A 13845-nucleotide genomic window follows, 5' to 3' on the forward strand; every position below is an offset into this window, starting at 1 on the left:
TTGAGTAAAATTGATAACAGACAGTCAAACGAACAGACAAAGTAACCAACGTCGGCAAAACCATAAACTCTTTGTTTGAATTAATAAATTACAACAATAGGAAGCGTACCTTTCAGTCAGTATATATAATTTTAAAGACTGTTTTTTATTATCTTCAAACGAGGTCATGTTTCTTTTGAAAATACATACAGTATGAGCATCATCTCTAAAAATCAGATACATATGGTAACCCTTATTTTTTCAGTACTTCCATCTGGCCTTGAAATGTCTCTACAATATCGTTAGTTATTTTTACATTGTAATGCGGGACATATTCATTCCTCAAGATCCTAACCTACAAGCTTCTCAACCAGAACAACCTTACCTCTTCAGCCAATGTCTATACACTTATTATAATCGATATCGAAATGACACAATACTAACACCGTCAACCACACCAGCACGGCGCCACAATCTCAAGAGTGACCAGCAGAGAGAGAGGATGACCAGGCAGTGGACACTGAGGTAGTCAGCCATGCAGGGTCAGGTGGACAGTGAGTCGTTCAGCCCAGGGTCTCAGTATTTATTGTATACCAACATGTCCACACTCACGTACAGGGCTCCTTTCATTCTACGATCATTTACTGTATCTAAGACCTATATTAACGTTCTGCTTGTAACTTTATCTAGACTAAACCATGTCGAGAAACTGAATAGTTTTGAGTAGAATGGAAGCTGTTAGTATGTGTGTAAAGGAAACTTTCGAGATTGTGTTGAATCTATTGATACTGTGTGGAAATAATGACGCAAAGAAAATATTCGATGGTATTTTTACTAAACTTAGTCTTGCTTCGGGAAACCCTTATTGTCAGACTGAGGCGGTGGCTGAAGTGGCCTGCAGTCCTAATGGACCCAGGTTCAAGTCGCGGTTGGGGCAGAAAACAAATTAAGGATTTGAAGTTCGTTAAAGCAGACTTTACTAATCTGCCAGAAGGCCCACCAGCATGTCATAAATATACTCCCGCTAATACCTGTATTGTATGAGACAGCTCAAGTATGTATTCAAAATGAACGGTGGGTGTTAGCACCGAAGTGGTGACATGTTGAGGTTTTAGTATATAGGAGGACTACTGGGCCTTGAGAACGGGCTGTGGAGCCTATGCCCAGAGCCGGACACATTAAAAAGGCATTAACTCAGTACACATTTTAATGGATAGTTAAGTGATGAAAATTATTGGTAACCTCTCGTCGGAAAAAAAAATGTTTATCGAATTGCTAAACACTACCTTCACACACACACACACACACACACACACACACACACACACACACACACGTGGAATGTGACTGTGAATGTATGAGAAACTCTGCACCAGTTATGTTTAAGCACTCTTGTGATGAACATATCTCTGTTTGGGGATAAGAATAGCCATTCGTTATTAATAATATATTTGTCTTCGTTAGTTCCACAGAGAGTGTGGAATATAATAACAAATAAGTATACTGAGTCATGAAAATGAATTTACTTAGAGACTTTTTTAACATAATAGCGCCACATGTTCTACATGTTTTCATCACAAATAGTGTGAGTCTACCCTTTGGTGTTGTGAAACTATTCCTAATTATGATTTACTTTTTGCTTTGGTAGAGTTACTTTCGTGTGTCTTGTTTTGTATTAATTAAATTTTTAATCTGATTTTGAAAAGTACTCACTATTTCTTTTGTATTAGTCATGATTTAATGTTTGCATTAATGAAGTTATCATTCCAGGACACCCACAGCTGCTTTCCAGTGTAAGCAGCATACATTATAAATCTCATTCCATTGCAATCAAACATACCGTTATATTTCCATTCCCAGATGCTAAATCCTGCAATTCATCTAAACTGACACTGTGTGCTTACAGTAGGTTTTGGCAACTTTAGCCTATTGCTTTCAATATCCTTAGTTCATAGGTGTATGTATTTCAAGGATTTCAAGTACAGTTTATCAGTTTCTTTCAGTGTGGGGTGTTGTCTTCCTTGAAACACCTTGGATCAATGTCACATTCTCTCATCAGTGGACCTTTGCGTTAAGATCAGGTGCAGTTGCCTAACTTATTTCACGATTAATGCGGATACAGGGTTATATCTTCGTAAAAAATCTCTCTTCCAAACTCATAGCATGGCTCAATTTGCCAACAGATACCATTATGCATGCCCGGATTCATTGTCCTGACCAATTTGGGCCATTAACTGAGCCAGCTGCATAGGTATGTGTTGTTCGTTCATTACTGGATTGAGGAGCATTAAATTAGAATGAGATACTGTCTTCGTTTAGATTACAGCCTTGGAGAGGCACTAGAAAGCATATCTCCACGAAAAGCACAAGAAAACTGGCAATCCATCCTCCCACCAGCAACAAAAACATTCCCTGCAAGAAAAACATTAAGAATGGATTAGTGATTTATTGAGTATATATATATTCTAACTCTCTCAATACCATAATGTCTAAGTTGCTCCATTTCAACATCTTGACGATTGTAGTCAGCTTTGAGTAGATTCGTCAGTCTAAAGAGGATAAGTCTTTCAAGTAATTGCAATTTGTTGGCAGCAAGAAGTTATTTAGAGACGTTCTCGTACTGTAAATACCGTAATTGCTAGGTCACAAGAAATAACGATACGAGATAGTCACCCGGCCTGAAGGTCAGAATGATGGATTCGACGATGCTCGCAAAGTACGGTCAGAGACACAAGTATCTTTCCAGGTCCGTCTGGAGAAAATTGACAATTGGTGAAATACCTTAAAAACTCAGTCTCTGCCAGTGCGTTTTTCAGATGGTTCGACTTTTCCGCTATGTATTCGTCAAACTTTGGAAAAATACTTGTGTCTGACTGTACAACACTGGAAGAAAATGATGGAATTGGGTGATGTAGACTTAAACTGGCTAGACCGGAGCCATCTTCACCATTTATCATTAACAGTTCCATTAACCTTGCATGAATTCGCTCAAAAAGGCTAAATGCAAGTCGTTTTGGTATTTAAAATCTATTTTTAAGTCAATATGTAAAATTTGTTACGAGTTTTATATGGCTCGCACCTCTCCGACCTACATGCAGTGTTACAGAATGATAGGTCAGTTTCAGTTCTGTGTTATAAAAAGTGCTAAAATATTTAGCTTACCCCCTATGTAACTGACACTGAAACTTGGATATTTTATGGTGGGGAGGGAGGCGCCGAGACCCAGTAGAATGTAAGGCATATAGTAAAATATATTTTCTGATTATAAACTTGTGTCATATATGGTCATGTATTACATGTGATTTTTCCCTGCACCAATATACTACATACCTCGGGTTCTGTTAGCTGTACAAACATTACTTGAATTTATAATTGGACGGCTGATAATTCCAAAACACACACACACACACACACACACACACACACACACACACACACACACACACACTCAAAACCATTGCAAGCATTTGGTCGAAATTCATTAATTCTTTATTCTTTGCACAGTATGTTTAACATTGTCCTAGAAATTATGGATCTCTCTCTCTCTCTCTCTCTCTCTCTCTCACACACACACACACACACACACACACACACACACACACACACACATCCTAATTTCAAGTTCGATGACACATTATAACTTACCCAGATGTTCCTAATGGTCAGAGGAGTGGTAATGGCAAACTTGGTGGGTGAGTTGAGACAGCTGGTTAGATTAGGGAAGAATTTTTTCTGCCAGTAGTCGTAAAAACCGGATTGTGTCATCTGCACGATCCTGAGACAAAAACAGGTAAAAGTGTGTGTATAGTCGGAGTTCAAATAGTCCAGTAATAATAATATTATAAATAATAGTAATGACAATAATAGAAAATATAATCTATCTATCTATTGCCAGACGCCTTAATCCCGTAAGGGGTGGCCACAAACAAATCGCCTCCACGTCACCCTGACCCCTGCCATTTCATTGCCCTGGTCCCAGCTCACACCTCCCTCTCTCATATACCTCTCCACTCCATCCCTCCATCTCATCCTTGGCCTCCCCCTCCCTCTCTCCCCCTCCACCTTACTCACATACACTCTCCTCGTCAGTCTCTCGCTCACCATCCTCTCCACATGTCCAAACCACCTCAGTGTGTTTCTCCTAATGCTTCCTATCACATCCACATCCACACCACAACGCTCCTTCACCTCCTTATTTGTCAGTCTGTCTCTCCATGTGATTCCACATGCTCCTCTCAAATAACTCATTTCCACTGTGAACACTCTTGACTTGTGTCCCTCCAACAACGTCCAAGCTTCACTTCCATACGTCAGAGTTGGTATCATAATACTGTCATATAGTAGCTTTATCACTCCCATGCTCACTTTCCTGTTTCTTATCACTGCTTTCAAGGAACCAGCAACCTTTCTTCCTTGTTGTACCCTTTCAAACATTTCACCCTCCATACGTCCATCCTTACTCATCACACTACCAAAGTACTTAAACGTACTCACATTTTCCATTTCCTCATCATCCAACCTCACTGTACATTCACTGACTCGAAGACCATAACTTTACTCTTCCCTACATTCACCTTTAGATTCCGTTTCTTACACACTTTCCCAAACTCATCCAACAAGCCTTGCAGCTCCCCTTCGTCTTCACTTAACAACACAGTATCATCTGCAAAGAACAGTACAGGGAGTTTCCAAACACTGCCCTCTCTCACTAGGGCCACTCCATCATCCACTGCCCTACCTTGTATTTCTTTTATAACCCTATCCATACACAGATTGAACAATCATGGAGACATGACACATCCTTGTTTCAGTATAATAATAATAATAATAATAATAATAATAATAATAATAATAATATAGTACTGTGGTAGGTGGGAGCTCTCACCATCCAGTCACTCGATGTAGTGCTGCTCTAGGGTGTCTGGCCTTTCCTCTCCTACATCCTTTTTTCTTTCCATCCTCTTTTCTTTCTTTCTTTCCCTCATTCTTTCCTCTTCCTTGTTCCTGTGGGTGACTACCCAGATGGTTGCCTGTATATCAGGAAGCCATTTACGACGCTGGGTGGTAACCATATGACCAAATTTTGGTGCCTGGTGGTTCAGTGAGTAATTACGGCGCTCCAATCGGATTGAGCCGGTAGAGGTCCATATCCAAGGGGTGGCTGGGTTTTATTGATCACGTAATGCCACTCAGGGATGAGTGAGGCTGGTCACACTCATATTAAATGTCAGGACCATCTTGCCTAGCCTCGGCCTCCTACGCTGCTCATGGGACAATATAGGACTGGATGATGAATAAATGAAAAAAATAGTATAGTAGCAGCAGCAGCAGAAGTAGTAGCAGCAGAAGCAGCAGCAGTAGTAGTAGCAGCAGAAGCAGCAGCAGTAGTAGTAGCAGCAGAAGCAGCAGCAGTAGCAGCAGCAGCAGTAGTAGTAGCAGTAGTAGGAGTGGTAGTAGTAGTAGTAGTAGTAGTAGTAGTACTAGAAGTAGTAGCAGTACTATTACTAATACAAGAAGTAGTAATAGTAGTAGTAGTAGTAGTAGCTATTTGTCCACAAGTAACAAGGAGACGCGGGAAACCTGTCACACACATATTGCACAATCCATTATCCTTGGGACACTAACTTCACTTCCGTAACACAGCTACTGTTAACACACACTATGTATCACAGGCCTGATACACCCATGGGTCATTAGCATACATACCACCCAACCATACGATTTGTAGTCACCACATCAAGCAGTAAATATGACAACAACTGCCACTAACAGTACAACAACCACTTTTATACAAGCCACCAGCAAGGCCAGGTGGTATAGAAGTGTGGCATACAAAAACATTTAGGTAGAGAGTCTTACACACACCCTAGGTGACATTGTAATGGAAGCACACACACACACACACACACACACACACACACACACACACACACACACACACACACACACACACACGCACGCACGCACGCACGCACGCACACACACACACACACACACACACACACACACACACACACACACACACACACACACAGTTTCTAAATTGTTATCAATCATATTTTAAATAATATCTTATCACATAATAAAGTCAATCACAGTAGATAAATCAATTATTATATATAATAATAAATAACATAATCATCATCATCTAATCCCGTGTTGCCCCAGGAGGAAGTAGGAACTCGGGGCTAAGCAAGTTGATCCTGACATTTAAGATGAGAGTGACCAGCCTCACTCATCCCTGAGTGACATTACATGAGCAATAAACCTCATCCATCCCTTGGATATAAACCTGCATTGGCTCAATCCGATCGCAGCGCCTTACTTACCAACTAAACCATCAGATGCCATAATTTTGTTATGTTGTTACCACCCGGAGTAGCAAATGGTTTCCTGGTGTACAGTAAACCATTTGGCTTGTCACTCAGTGTAGGGTCACCCATAGGCAGAAGGAAGAGGAGAGAATGAAGTAAAGAAAGACAGAAGAAGGAGTGTAAAGTCACCCACTGGCAGAAGGAAGAGGAAAGAGTGAAGGAGGAAAGACAGAAAAGGAAAGGAGAAAGAGAAGAAAGGGTAGACACCCAAAGCAGCACTATATCCAGTGAGTAGACAGTGAGCGCCCCCACCCACCACCAAATACCATAATAATAATGTTAGCTTTAATATATAATTAATGAATGTAATTCTAATTACTATAACAACAAATTTAGTCATAGCACCCTGGTTTTAAATACACCCTTATTATTATACACAGCAGTATTAAGAGTAATTTTAATATAATTTCATTACAATAGACCTATTATGAACTGTATAATATAACAAACTAGAACTACTTACACAATGTTCACAATATTTCTGTCACTATCTTATAATTATAAACACTGTTATAAATAAACACTGTTATGCGATTGTGCCTTACTAAACCGCAGTAAGGTGTTTTTCCCTTATCATAATCACCACAACACACTACAACTACGCATCACACATCGCCTGCTGCAACACCAACACACACACTGCCCCTACACCATACACCACACCACACTCACCCCAACACCATAACGTCTAAACACTCAATATCACTAAACAAGGGTGTATCGAACCACACCACACGACAACCACGCATAACACATCATCTGATCCAACACCAGCCCATAAACTGTTCCTGCACCACCCACCACACTACTCTCAACCCTAGACCATAACGCCTAAACACACATTATCATTAAACAAAGCTCTATTGCGCCAAACCACACCACAATCAAGCACAACATATAATCTGCTGGAACACAAACACATACGCTGTCTAAACACAGCACCCCACACCACATTCATCCTTACACCATAACGCCTGAAGACCCAAAATAACTAAACAAGGCTCTACTGCACCACACCACACCACAACCACATATCACACATCATCTGCCGCAACACGGACACAGACACTGTCCCAACACCACACACCTCACCATTCTCACCCCTACACCATGAAGTCTAAAAACCCAGTATTAGTAAACATGACCCTATTGCACCACACCGCACCACAACCACCCATCACACATTGTATGCTGCAACACACACACACACACACACACACACACACACACACACACACACACACACACACACACACACACACCACTGTCACCCCTACACCGTATCGCCTGAAGACCCAATATCTTTAAACTAGGCTCTACAGTATTGCACCACACCCATTGGCCACCTACTGTATATAATTCTTAAAGAAGCATTGTTTTACTTCACTTCAGACTTTAAATAAATAGCAGCATCAGTTCAATTAATTATTAGTAAATGGCAAACTAATTATATATTAAGTGATATACAAAAATAAAAAAGTAGTAGTAGTAGTAGTAGTAGCAATAATAATAATAATAAAAATAATAATAATAATAATAATAATAATAATAATAATAATAATAATAATAATAACAACAACAACAACAATATAGTAATAATAATAATAATAATAATAATAATAACAATAATAATAATAATAGTAACTAATCAAGCTGAATCTGTAAAATATTAGATCAATAGCTAAAGAGTAGGTTGTAATGACGTTAAGTGTTACAGAGCATAGGACTGCACGGTGAAGAAGGATTTAAGGGTGGTAGTAAATGAAAGGTTCCAGAGGACTGGAAATCAGGTATAATTGTTCCTCTGTACAAAGGAAAAGGGGAGAGAAAAGTATGTGGTAACCATAGGTGTATTTGCCTTCTTAGTGTGACTGGAAAACTATGTGGTAGAATACTCATTGATAGGGTTAGGCATATGACAGAGGAGCTAGTTGGAGAAGAACAAGGGGGATTTAGGCAGGAAAAAGGGTGTGTAGATCAGATATTTGTGCTAAGATGTTTAGTGGAGAAGTATCTAGAGAAGGGAAGGAAAGTGTATGCTGCCTTCATGGACTTGGAGAAAGCTTATGACAGAATAGATAGGCAAGGTATGTGGAAGGTATTAAGAATATATGGAGTGGAGGGGAAATTGTTGAGTGCTGTGAAGAGTATGTACGAGGGAGCTAGGGCTACGGTGCGAGTGGATGGTGAGCTGCGTGAGCTCTTTGATCTCAATGTGGGACTGAAACAGGAGTGTGTGATGTCTCCATGGCTGTTTAATATATATATGGATGGGGTTGTAAAGGAGGTGCAAGGTAGGGCAGTGGATGTGGGGCTGGCCCTAATGAATGAGGGTGAGATTTGGAAGCTTCCGGTGTTGCTGTTTGCTGATGATACAGTATTGTTGAGTGAAGATGAATGGGAGTTGCAAGGTTTGGTGAATGAATTTGGGACTGTGTAGGAGGAGGAAGTTGAAAGTTAATGTAAACAAAAGTAAAGTTATGGTGTTTGAGAGGAATGAAGTTACAGAGTGTGCAGTGAGGTTGGATGGTGAGGATATGGAGAATGTGAGTGCATTCAAGTACTTGGGTAGTGTGATAAGTAAGGATGGAACTTTGGGGGATGAAGTACTTGAAAGGGTACAGCAGGGAAGGAAGGTTGTTGGTACACTGAAAGCAGTGATGAGAAATAGGGAGGTGAGTATGGAAGTTAAGAAGTCACTGCATGATGGTATTGTGATCCCTACCCTGACGTATGGAAGCGAGGCGTGGACCTTGCAAGAGGGGACCAAGTCAAGAGTGAGAGCAGTGGAAATGAGTTACTTGAGAGGAGCATGTGGAGTGACATGGAGGGAGAGGTTGACGAATGAAGAAGTGAAGGAACGTTGTGGGGTAGATGTGGATGTGGTTGAGAAGATTAGGAGAAATACACTGAGGTGGTTTGGACATTTGGAGGGAATGGAGAATGAAAGACTGACTAAGAGGGTGTATGTAGGTGAGGTGGAGGGAGGGAGAGGGAGGGGTAGACCGAGGATGAGGTGGAGGGATGGAGTTGAGAGGTATATGAGGGAGGGGGGGGTGAGTTGGGGGGAGGGTAGTCAAATGGTGGGTGAAAGAGTGACTTGGAGGCGTTTTGTCTGCGGCCACCCTTTGCGGGATTAGGGCGTCGGGCTATAGATAGATAGATAGATATATATACTATCGACGAGTAGCCTAACATCAAATCTGTCACTCCTTATGCTCTAATGATTCAATGTTTTGATTTTTGTTTTGAACTGTACATAGGTTTATGATTATCTCATCCCTATAAATAAGAAATATGATCATCTTCACATCATCATAAGCATTATCATGCTTAACCACATTTCCATCTAACAATAAGGTAAGACAGGGTATTTACCCCCTGGGGGTATTGGGGATTTTCAAGAATACACCCCCAGTATCCCTGCTTGTCGTACAAGGCGACTAAAAGGGTTAGCGGAGGGTTAGTGCCTCTCCCCGGAAAACAACTAACTAAAAAGTCGAACAAGAAGCCTCGGACAGGGACTGACCAAAAGATGACGATCCAGGACCGGACAAAGGACACGGTAATTGCTACATGGAATGTAAGAGATGCGAATGATGAGGTGAAAGCGAGAGAGATTGTCCAGGTGCTTGAGGATGCGAAAATTGATGTATGTGGAGTAACTGAAACTAAATGGAGAGGTGAGAGTGTGAGAGAATGGGAGTATGGATGGGGTATATGTGCAGGAGTAGGTGAGAATGAGAGGGCAAAAGAAGGATTGAGTATAGCTGTGCGTAAAAGATGGAAGAAGAACATAATAGAGTATGGATCAGTTGGGTCAAGGATTGTGTGGGTAAGATTGAAAGTTGGAATACAAATGTGGGCGATTGTGTGCATGTATGCACCAACGGAAGATCATGCAAGCAGAGTGAGAGAAGAGTTCTGGACAAATGTGGAAGTGTGCATTGAAAAGTTTGGAAGGAATGAGTGTTTTTGATCTGTGATATAAATGGTAAAGTAGGGAATGTCAAGGTGGATGGAATAGTTGATGAGTGGGGTGTGCCTGCTGAGATAGATGAGAATGGCAGTGCGTTAGTGGACATTTGTGCTGGGAGGGGGTTGGTGATAGTCAATACCCTCTTCAAGCATAAAATGATCCACAGGTATACATGGCGAGTGATGAGAAGGGTGGGTGGTGAACTGAATGAAAGGAAGGCAATGATTGATTATGTGTGTGTGGATGAAAGGATGCAAAGATGTGTAATGGATGCAAGAGCTTATACAGGTTGGGGGAGAGGACTTTCTGACAACTACTTGGTGGTGGCAGGCATCAAGATCCAAATAAGATGGAGAAATAGAAGAAGGGAAGGACGGGAAGAAGGAGTATTTGCAAGGAGAGTGGAAAGGTTACAAGAGGATGAGAAAAAAGGCAGAATATAAGAGAGAAGTGGAGGAATGATTGGCCAAATATGAATTAGAGCAGATAGGGGACGTGGATGGTGTGCACAGGATATTCACTGAAGAAATATGTGCAGCATGTGATGTGGTGTGTGGGATGAAGAGAAGACGGAGGGGGGTGCAAGGAACAGCGTGGTGGAATGAAGAGGTGAAACAGGCTGTGGCACAAAAGGAGAAAGCATACAATGAATGGATGAGAAATAGGGGCGTGGAAGAAGTAGAGAGGCGGAAGAGAGAGTTATATGTAGAAAGGAAGAGAGAGGTGAAAAGATTAGTAAGAGAGAGTAAGAAGAGAGTGGATGAGGAATTTGGAAGGAATTTGAGTGTAAAGTATAGGGACTGTAAGAAAATGTTCTGGAAAGAGGTGAAGAGAGTAAGACAGGGTGGAAGTGAAGTTATCAGGGGAGTGAAAGATAAAAATGGTAGATTGCTAGTGGAAAAGGGAGAAAAAGTGAGCAGATGGAACTGTTGAACATAGAGGATGGAATTAATGCGAGTATAAGTGGCTGGGGAATGGCTGGGAGAAGAAGGGATGTGAGAAGACAGGAAGAAATCAGTAGGATAGAAGTTGTGAAAGCAATGAAGAAAGTTACGTTGGGGAAAGCCCCAGGAATTGATGGAGTGTGTGGTGAAATGCTGAAGCATGGGGGAGAGATAGTAGTAGAATGGATGTGGAAGATGTGCAGATTAGCCTGGGAGGAAGGAAGTCAGGTATTAGTCCCGGAGGATTCGAAGTCAGGTATAATTTTTCCCTAGTACAAAGGAAAAGGGGAAAAAAGAAGTGTGTGGTAATCATAGGGGTATTTGTCTTCTTAGTATAATAGGAAAAATGTATGGTAGGATACTTATTGACAGAGTAAGAGAAAGAACAGAGGAATTAGTTGCAGAAGAACAAGGAAGCTTTAGGAAGGGAAGAGGTTGTGTAGATCAGATATTCATTCTTAGATCTTTAGTGGAAAAGTTTCTAGAGAAGGGAAAGAAGTTGTATGCGGCTTTCATGGATTTGGAGAAAGCATATGACAGGGTGGATAGATTATGGAAAGTATTAAGAATATATGGAGTAGTTGGGAAGTTGTTGAAAGCTGTGAATTATATGTATGATGGTGCTAAGGCTGCAGTGCGTGTGGATGGTGAACTGAGTGAATTTTTCTTTTTGAATGTTGGGTTGAAACACGGATGTATCATGTCTCCATAGTTGTTCACTCTGTATATGGATGGGGTAATAAAAGAGGTACAAGGTAGGGTAGTGGATGTTGGAGTGGTCCTAGTGAGAGAAGGTAGTGTTTGGAAACTCCCTGTACTGTTGTTTGCAGATGATACTGTGTTGTTGTGTGAAGACGAAGGGGAGCTGCAAGGCTTGGTGAGTGAGTTTGGGAGAGTGTGTAAGAAACGGAATCTAAAGCTGAATGTAGGGAAGAGTAAAGTGACGGTCTTTGAGAGAGGTGAAGTCAGTGAATGTACAGCGAGGTTGAATGGTGAGGAATTGGAAAATGTGAGTACGTTTAAGTACTTGCGTTGTGTGATGAGTAAGGGCGGAGGTTTGGAGGGTGAAGTTCTTGAAAGGGTATGCAGGGAAGAAAGGTTGCTGGTTCCTTGAAAGCAGTGATAAGAAACAGGGAAGTGGGCATGGAAGTGAAAAAGTTACTACATGACAGTATTGTGATACCACTTCTAACGTATGGAAGTGAAGCTTGGACGTTGTTGAAGGGACACAAGTCAAGAGTGAGAGCAGTGGAAATGAGTTATTTAAGAGGAGCCTGTGGAGTCACATGCAGAGACAGGCTGACAAATGAGGATATAAAGGAGCGTTATGGTGTGGATGTGGATGTGATAGGAAGCGTTAGGATAAATACACTGAGGTGGTTTGGGCATGTGGAGAGGATGGAGGGTGAAAGACTGACGAAGAGAGTGTATGTGAGTGACGTGGAGGGGGAAGGAGGGAGGGGGAGGCCGTGGATGAGATGGAGGGATGGGGTGGAGAGGTATATGAGAGAGGGGGGTGTGAGTTGGAAGCAGGGCAGTGAAATGGCGGGGGACAGGGCGACATGGAGGCGATTTGTTTGTGGCCACCCCGAACGGGATTGAGGCGTCTGGCAATAGATATATAGATAGATAGGGTATTTTAAAATGGCTATATGGGAGAACTATCAGCAGCATATCCACTTGGTTAACACAATCATCCACCTCTACGAAAATTTTTCATCGTATTCCGACTGGCTTTGGAGATTTCATAGCACCTCATAGCGATTTTTATTCTGCATATTATATCCCTTGTACATGCAAATGGTGTAGGGATTACAACGAAATGACATGACTAAGGGAGATGAAATATGCAAAATAAATCGCTGAGGAGGTGTTATGAGGCCTATTATACCACTTAAAATATGGCTGTCAGTACAATGAGTCATACGTCCGTTCGCTCGGCCTTTAAGCATTATGGAAAAAAAATATGGTGCGTACTTGCGTCCAAGGGCAGGAACGAGGGGACTGTCCTTATGACCCGCCATGGCCTCCACGGCGGGTATGTACCGCGTATTGCCCAGGCTAAACACACACCTGCCTGTGAGGTACCAGACGTAAAGGATGGATAGTTAGTATTATACACCAGTCTCACACACAACACGCTATAGTTGTAGGTTAGAATCTAAATACTTCATGAAACGAACAAACCAAGGTTTTAACAAGAAGTGATGTCAAGACACGACAAACCCATCCCCGGCAGTTATCTTATTGCTGACATAATAACACAATAGGATATCTAGTCAAAGATATCACATATCATATTTGGAGTATATCGGGTGAAAATTGACAATATTATGTCCATTTGAAATTTTAGGCCCGACCCACCTAACACTGACCCCCCTACCGCCAACTAGGGGTGATCTCCCTGATGTAATGACGCATGTTATAGGACGCAGATTTGAAAGATGCACCTTTAGGTATTGGTTTCATATCGATATGACGAAGTTGAAAGACGTTATGGAGAAAAAACGATTTTTACCCTCCCCCCCTTTTTTTTTTATACATTTTTTTGGGGCCTACAGCCTGGGCC

The 13845-nt window shown here is 41.5% G+C and overlaps 1 long non-coding RNA gene across 1 annotated transcript; it reads right to left on the reverse strand.

Annotated features, from left to right (window-relative positions):
• Positions 1-2186: 2186 nt before the first annotated feature.
• LOC145402678 (uncharacterized) lies at positions 2187-13300 on the reverse strand. Its single transcript, XR_013897840.1, has 3 exons — positions 13254-13300; positions 3625-3754; positions 2187-2391 (listed from the first exon to the last, which is right to left on the reverse strand). It is a non-coding gene; the product is annotated as an uncharacterized LOC145402678 (long non-coding RNA).
• Positions 13301-13845: the final 545 nt, after the last annotated feature.

This window comes from Coenobita brevimanus, chromosome 58, assembly GCF_032717465.1.
Source record: "Coenobita brevimanus isolate Jiangsu-jjx chromosome 58, ASM3271746v2, whole genome shotgun sequence".
Taxonomy (NCBI): Eukaryota; Metazoa; Arthropoda; class Malacostraca; order Decapoda; family Coenobitidae; genus Coenobita; species Coenobita brevimanus.